The sequence below is a fragment of the Aotus nancymaae genome, unplaced genomic scaffold, assembly GCF_030222135.1.
Source record: "Aotus nancymaae isolate 86718 unplaced genomic scaffold, 86718_ANA_hifiasm-v0.15.2.pri h1tg000002l, whole genome shotgun sequence".
Classification (NCBI taxonomy): Eukaryota; Metazoa; Chordata; class Mammalia; order Primates; family Aotidae; genus Aotus; species Aotus nancymaae.
In genome coordinates this window covers 8550806-8558660 of record NW_026988413.1, presented here as the reverse complement: position 1 = coordinate 8558660, position 7855 = coordinate 8550806, and positions in this window count along the sequence as shown.

The following is a 7855-nucleotide window of genomic DNA, read 5'->3' as shown; positions in this document are numbered from 1 at the left end:
TACTATATACTTACTATATCTAGGAGTCAAAGAGCTTTCAACATTGCAAGAGATTGCCAAATTTCTCTCCAAAAGAATTGTTTCAATTTACACTCAACCAACCTTGTGTGAGTTTCTGGACTTCATTTGCCATTCATCGTTTTAAATGTTTGCAGTCAGATGATGTGTGTGAAATGGTAGTTTGTTTTAACTTGCATTTCCCTAACAGCTGGTAAGCTTGACTCTTCACCTGTTGATTGGACATGTCGGTTTCCACTTCTCTAATTTGCCTACTCGATCATTGGCTTCCTTTTCCATTACCTTTCTTTGGTCTTTTCCTTATTGATTTGCAGAAGTTCTTTATATTTTTTTGGCTACAAGTTCCCCTAATTCTAGTGAATTTAGTGCCAGGAAGAGGGAAAGAAGGAGGAGGTGGGGAGAGAGGGTAAGATCAGACAGACTCATTTCTCCTTCTGCTCTTCAAAACCATTGTTAAAAAAATGAAAAGCAAATCACCAATTGGAAGAAACTATTTGTAATGCATATATCTGTCAAAGGACTTGCATCTTGAATATATAAAGAACTCATACTTCAACTATAAGACAAACTTGTGTTTTAAAAGTGGGTAAATTTGAACTCTTACTTCACAACCCTACCTTAGATCATGCACAGAAATAAAGTTCAGGAACGTCAAAGACCTAACCCCAAAGAGCAAAATGTCAAAGTGTTTAAAGTAAATCATAAGAGAATGACTTTCTGACATCAGTAAAGGGAATAATTTTCTAAATAAGGCTGGGAAAACTTAATTGTGGTACATATTACTTATGAAAGATTAGCATCCAGATTATATATACAACACTGACAAATTAATCCAAAAAATACAATAGAAAAATTGACATGTATATTCCCAGTAACTCACAAGAAGGAAACTTGAGTGGCCAATCAGTAGGCGAAAAATGTACTTAGCTCCATTAGTAATCAGGGAAATGCACATTAAAGTCACAATGCGAATCATTTCACACTCATCAGATGGGCAAAAGTTATGTCTGCTAGCATAAAAGGCTGGGGAGAATGGGGGAAATTTAAGTAGGGGTGCGAATGGAGGGAACCAGTTTGGAAAAACAATTTAGCGATACCTCGCCAAGGTGAACACCTCAGACCCAAAGACAAGCAGCTTCACTTCTAGGAGTCTATCCTAGAAAACTTCTTGTACAGATGTGTGAGGAGACATAGACAATGATATTTGTGTAGCAAAATAAATGAAAACAATATAATGGCTCCTTCATAGGGAGATGGATGACAAACGGTGGTTTATTCACACAAGGGAGTACTATATTATAAGATAATTAAAATGATGAACTGGAACTACATGTGCCAACATAGTGAAAACTAAAAAATACGAGCTTAGCTTTTTTTAAAAAAAGCAAAATACTAAAAATACAAAAATTAGCCGGGCGCAGTGGCACACACCTGTAATCCCAGCTACTTGGGAGGCTGAGATGGGAGAATTGCTTGAAACCGGAAGGCAGAGGTTGCAATGAGCCGAGATCGCGCCATTGCACTGCAGCCTGGGTGACAAGCAAAACTCCGTCTCAAAAAAAAAAAAAAAAAAAAAAAGATGCTCAAGGAGTAAAAAATTATAAGGAAAATATGTTGTACGTTTTATATACTAATTCCTTGTTAGCATTCAACATATTTTATTGCAGTTTTTGAATAGGAAGGACATTCCCATAGAATAAAATTCAAAAGGTGCAAAGGAGCTCACAGTGAAAATGCCCTCTTTCCCGTCAGCAACACAGTTCCCCTTCCCCTCCCTGGATCATTGTTACAAGTTCTTGTATGCCTTTTCCAGAGAGACTCTAGCATGTAGAAGTAAACATATATATGCTTATGTATATTCATACGTACATGTATTCGCCCCTTTTTAAAACAGACACAAACACTCCCCATATTTTACTTTTTTTTTTTCACTTAACAACATATCTTGAAAAGTCAGCCCCTATCAGTACAGTTTTCTTATTTTTAAAAATGAATGCATAATATTCCATATCATATCATGGATATACCATGATTTTTTTTTTAGATGGAGTTTCACTCTTGTTGCCCAGGCTGGAGTGCAATGGTATGATTTTGGCTCACTGCAACCACCACCTCCCAGGTTCAAGCAATTCTCCTGCCTCAGCCTCCCAAGTAGCTGGAATTCCAGGCATGCGCCACCATGCCCAGCTAGTTTTGTATTTTTAGTAGAGACGGGGTTTTACCATGTTGGTCAAGCTGTTCTCAAACTCCTGACCTCAGGTGATCCGCCCACCTTGGGGTCCCAAAGTGCTGGGGTTACAAGGCATGAGCCACCATGCTGTCTTTAAGCAATACATTGGACCTGTTTTTAGACTTTTTATTCCATTCCATTAATCTGGCTGTCAACACATTGCACAAATACATAGTGTTTCGACTGTAGTAGCTTTAAATAGATATTGATCTGTGGCAAGTCTTGTTCCTACCAACCCCCAGTCATTACTATTCTTTATCTGAATTTTTCTAGCTACTCTAGCAACCTCTGCCTCCTGGGCTCGTGATTCTTGTGTCTTAGCCTCCCAAGTAGCTGGGATGACAGGCATGCACCATCATGTCCAGCTAATTTTTTGTATTTTTAGTAGAGACAGGGTTTCTCCATGTTAGCCAGGCTGGTCTCAAACTCCTAGGCTCAAGTGATCTGCCTGCCTTGGCCTTCCAAAGTGCTGGGATTACAGGCATAGGCCACCATGCCCGGCCTTCCTTTATATTTTCTAACTGGTTGTTTCTTGCATAGATGGTGGCTTTTTATTTCCATTTATTAATATTAAACCCAGCCACCTTACTGAATTATTTTATTTTTTGTAATAATTTTTGTCAGTTAATTATCTTGTGTTTCTCATTTATGTAGTCAGGTCACCCAAAATGATGATAATTTTACCTCTTATTTTCCAGTTAATAAGCCTTTAATTTCTCTCTGTTATCTAGTGGTGTTGACTAAAACCATCAGAACAATATTAAATGATACTGGTAATTGTATATGTGATTATCTTATTCTTGACTTCAACAGGAATACATTTCATGTTTTCCATTTAAGCATTAGACTACCTTTGAGGTTGAGGTGGATATATTTGATCATGTTAAGGAAATAGAGATTATTTATATTTCACTACAATCTAATTATTATCCAAAATGGATACTGAATTTTGTTGAATCCATTCCAGCAGCTGAGAAAATGGATTATGACTTTTCTCCTTAAATCTGTGACCACCAAGAATACACCTGCAGTTGAATGGGGTTGGGTTTATTGGTTCCTTGCAAGGAGGAAGAACGTAAACCAAGAGAAACTATGGGGTGTCTCACAAGAGGGTGTTAGGAAGGACTTTTTATAGGACAGGGCTTGTTTTAGTAGATTTGGGGGAGGGTGCAAGAAAGTGGGGATTTCCTCTCAATGGGATGATGTCAGCAAGTATGGGTAATTCTGTGATTGTGTATCTTTTAGATAATTCTTATGGAGAAGACGAGAAGAATAGAGCGAGGCTAAAGCTATGATGCGAAAAGCAGTCGTCATTTGTATCATCCAGGATAGGGAGGTTTCCTGTGGTTTGGATGATGTTCTTGTTTTGTCTGTGCTCAGACATCATTATGAAGTGGTCTTATTTCTGCCAAAAGACACAAAAGATTTCTGAGAGCACCACAAGCCACGACAAAGACACGGAACAAATTCTTTCCTAGAGCTTTCAGAGGGAGTCCAGCCCTGGCAATACCTTGATTTTGGATTTCTACCCTCCAGAACCATGAGACAATACATTTCTGTTGTTTTAGGCTACGCCATTTGTGTCATTTTCTTACTGTAGTCCTGTAAAACTAGTACTAATACAGATGCCAACTTTAAAAAGTACAGAGTTTTTCAAGATTCTTAGGGGGCCTGTGAGCCCAAAAATTCACTTTAGATCAGTGTTTTTCTTTCCTTTTTTTTTTTTTTGAGATGGAGTCTTGCTCTGTCACCCAGGCTGGAGTGTAGTGGCACGATCTCTGCTGACTGCAAACTCTGCTTCCCAGGTTCAAGCAATTATCCTGCCTCAGCCTCCCAATTAGCTGGAAATATAGGTGCACACCACCACACCCACCTAACTTTTATATTATTAGTAGAGACAGGGTTTCGCCATATTGGCCAGGCTGGTCTCAAACTTCTGACCTCGTGATCCGCCCACCTCAGCCTCCCATAGTGCTGGGATTACAGGTGTGAACCACCACGCCTGGCCTAGGTCAGTGTTTTTCAAAAGTGTGCATATACCATGTGATTCTGATGTATTTCACTCCCTTGGGAGTTTAAGTCATTTTCTGGGCTCCTTCCACCCCACACAATGGGTATGGGCCCTGTATTCTGCATTTTCAAACAAGTTTCCCAGGTTCTTCTACATCCCAAACCACTGCTGAAGTAGGAAGATACCTGGGCTGTAGACAAAAATTTGGATTTAATCTTCACCTGGTCTATTACTGAGCAAGTCTTGTCAATTTAGGCAATTTAAGAGTTAAAGTATACACCCTAGTGGGAAAATCCCCGGTTCCAAGTTGAGTGACTCTTGACACTTATTCACTGCACAGTATTTGTATAATTGAGAGAGTGGAATAGACTTCTTAAGAGTCTGTCCAGGCCAGGTGTGGTGGCTCACCCCTGTAATCACAGCACTTTAGGAACTCCAGGCGGGCAGGTCACCTGAGGTCAGAGGTTCGAGACCAGCCTGACCAACATGAAGAAACCTTGTCTCTACCAAAAATACAAAATTAGGCAGGTGTGGTGGCACATGCCTGTAATCCCAGCTACTCGGGAGGCTAAGGCAGGAGAATCACTTGAGCCCAGGAGGTGAAGGTTGTGGTGAGCTGAGATGGCGCCATTGCGCTCCAGCCTGGGCAACAAGAGTGAAGCTCTGACATTCCACAAGGCTATGAAATGGTCCAGGAACCGTTAGGACAGGATAGCAAATTCAGATGCCTTTGACTTTGAGGAGATGGAGGCAAAGCACTTTGTCCATCCAATTACTTTACATTTATTGTTTGCTTGTTTGTTTGCCCTGACTCCAGTCTTAACAATTACTCCGCATTTTAAAACTCTGTTGGGACTAACCCCACCAGCCTCTCCCCTGTACCGAGACAGTTAGCAGCTAATGTAGCTAATTCCCACTTTCTGTCACCCCTGCAAACAAGGCAAACAGGGATGCTGTATCTGGAAGCTCTAGGGGCAGGAGCCAGTCCTACTTATCCTTTTGTAAAACACCTACCAAAAAGAGAAGATGGTTTTAGGTACACCCTCCTGAAATTTGGCTTGGCTGCAGGGACAAGTTTTGCACCTACAGGAAGATCAGAATTTCCTTCCATTCTTTCTCTCCCAATCCATCCCTGACTGGTCTTTTGCCCTCTTTTGTGTAAGAAACTCGTTTTGGAGTGTTGCTGGATTAACGCTGGAAAGGGACCAGCTCTGAGCCCATAGTGTGGATCCTATGTAACAATACTATTACCAGAAAAGGGGTGTTGTCCCAGACCCCAAGGGCAGGTTCTTGGATCTTGCACAGGAAAGAATTTAGGGTGAGTCGCTGAGTAAAGTTAAAATGGTTTATTAGAAACTAATCTATTAGAGTAGGGTGTCCTCAGAAAGCAAGAGGGGGAACCCCTTCTTCAAATGTAATGCTTGCTTGTGTAAGATATTAGAGTTAAGAATAGTATATTTTACTATAAAGGCTTGTGATCAGCTCATGACAATACACCTGTTGTCATGTACAAATACAACTATTTGTATTATCATTATCTTGTGCAACTAAAACTTTCAGCAAGAATTTATGAGTGGTCTATTATCTTTAGAGCAAAACATATTTTAAATTAAGAATACCTTTTTCCAGGCCAGGCGCCATGGCTCACACCTGTAATTACAGCCCTTTGGGAGGCTGAGGTGGGCAGATCACTTGAGGTCAGTAGTTTGAGACCAGCCTGGCCAACATGGCAAAACCCCATCTCTACTAAAAATAGAAAAATTAGCCAGGTGCAGTGGCGCACACCTGTAATTCCAGCTACTTGGGAAGCTGAGGCACAAGAATCACTTGAATCTGGGAAGCAGAGGTTGCAGTGAGCCAAGATGGTGGCACTGTACTCCAGCCTGGCCAACAGAGCAAGACTCCATCTCCAAAACAAAAACAAGAATACCTTTTTCCAGTAACTTGTTTCCTCAACCATAAACATCTTGTGATCAAGAGTGCTAACTTCCTGGGAGTGCAGCCCAGCAGGTCTTGCTTTCTCCAGCCTTTCTTTAAGATGGAGTCATTCTGGGGCCTGGTGCGGTGGCTCACACCTGTAATTTCAGCACTTTGGGAGGCCGAGGCGGGTGGATCACGAGGTCAAGAGATTGAGACCATCCTGGATAACATGGTGAAACCCTGTCTCTACTAAAAATACAAAAATTAGCTGGGCAGGGTGGCGCACGCCTGTAGTCCCAGCTACTCGGGAGGCTGAGGCAGGAGAATTGCCTGAACCCAGGAGGCAGAGGTTGCGGTGAGCCGAGATTGCGCCATTGCACTCCAGCCTGGGTAACAAGAGCGAAACTCCGTCTCAAAAAAAAAAAGATGGAGTCACTCTGGTTAGGATGCCTCTGACAATACAACTCAAATCATTGGTGGCTCAAGAAAAGGACTTACTCCTTGACCAAACTTGAGTCAGGCTCCTCTCACTCCTCTTTTGGATTAGGCTCTGACCCTGGGCTGGTCCTTAGCTTACTTAGTTCAGTTTTAGCAAGAATCTTGCTGAGTCAGTTCAGCAAAATACCCCCTACCCTTGGTATCTGCTCATCTTGGCTCGCGCTCAGCAAACATCCCCCTAGCCTTTATGTGTCCTCTAAGTAATTTTCCATCTACTGACCTCCACCCTGTTGCTTAACTATAAATCTCCACCTGTCCTGGTATTTGATGTTAAGCCTGATCTTTCGCCCCTACTGCAAAACCCCCATTGCAGCTGTTCTTGAATAAAGTCTCTTACCTTCTTTAATAATTGTTTGAATAATTTTTCTTTTAGTCCTATTTCCCACTGTAACATGCTGTGTGAATCTCAATTTTCTCATCTGTATAATGGAAAAACTAATACCTCCATCTCTGAGGCATGGAGAAGATCAAGTGAGATTAAAAATAACTTGGGTATGGCTGGGCAGGGTGGCTCACACCTGTAATCCCAGCGCTTTGGGAGGCCAAGGTGGGCAGATCACTTGAGGTCAGGAGTTCGAAACCACCCTGGCCAATATGGTGAAACCCTGTGTCTACTAAAAATACAAAAATTAGCCAGATGTGGTGGCTTATGCCTGTAGTCCCAGCTACTTGGGAGGCTGAGACAGGAGAATCGCTTGAATCTAGGAGGAGGAGGTTGCAGTGAGCTGAGATCGCACCACTGCACTCCAGCCTGGGCAACAGAGTGAGACTCCATCTCAAAAAAATAAAAATAAAAAACTTAGAGTGTAAAAATAAAAATCGCCATTCTTGGGCAGGGGTCCCAGCTGTAGCCCAAGCTGGAGAACTAGACTGGTTTGGAGTTAATTTGCTTGGGGCAGGAGGAGGGTCACCTGAAAGAGATGGGCAAAGCTGAGGCTGCCCCTGGGAAGAATAGGGAAGCCTGCCCCCAGGCCAGGCCCTTGAATATGTCCAACTCAGGAGGTGGAAAGAAGGCCAAGGTACCCAGGGAGACAAACGTTGTTCACTTTGGTGCACATGGGGATCCAACACGGGAGAAAGAGGCATTCTGCGCTCGCCCAGGGAACACGGCTTCTTTGGCTGCTGCACAATTTGTAATCTGCGGGACTGGCAGAGCACCCCAGTGGATGCAGGCCCAG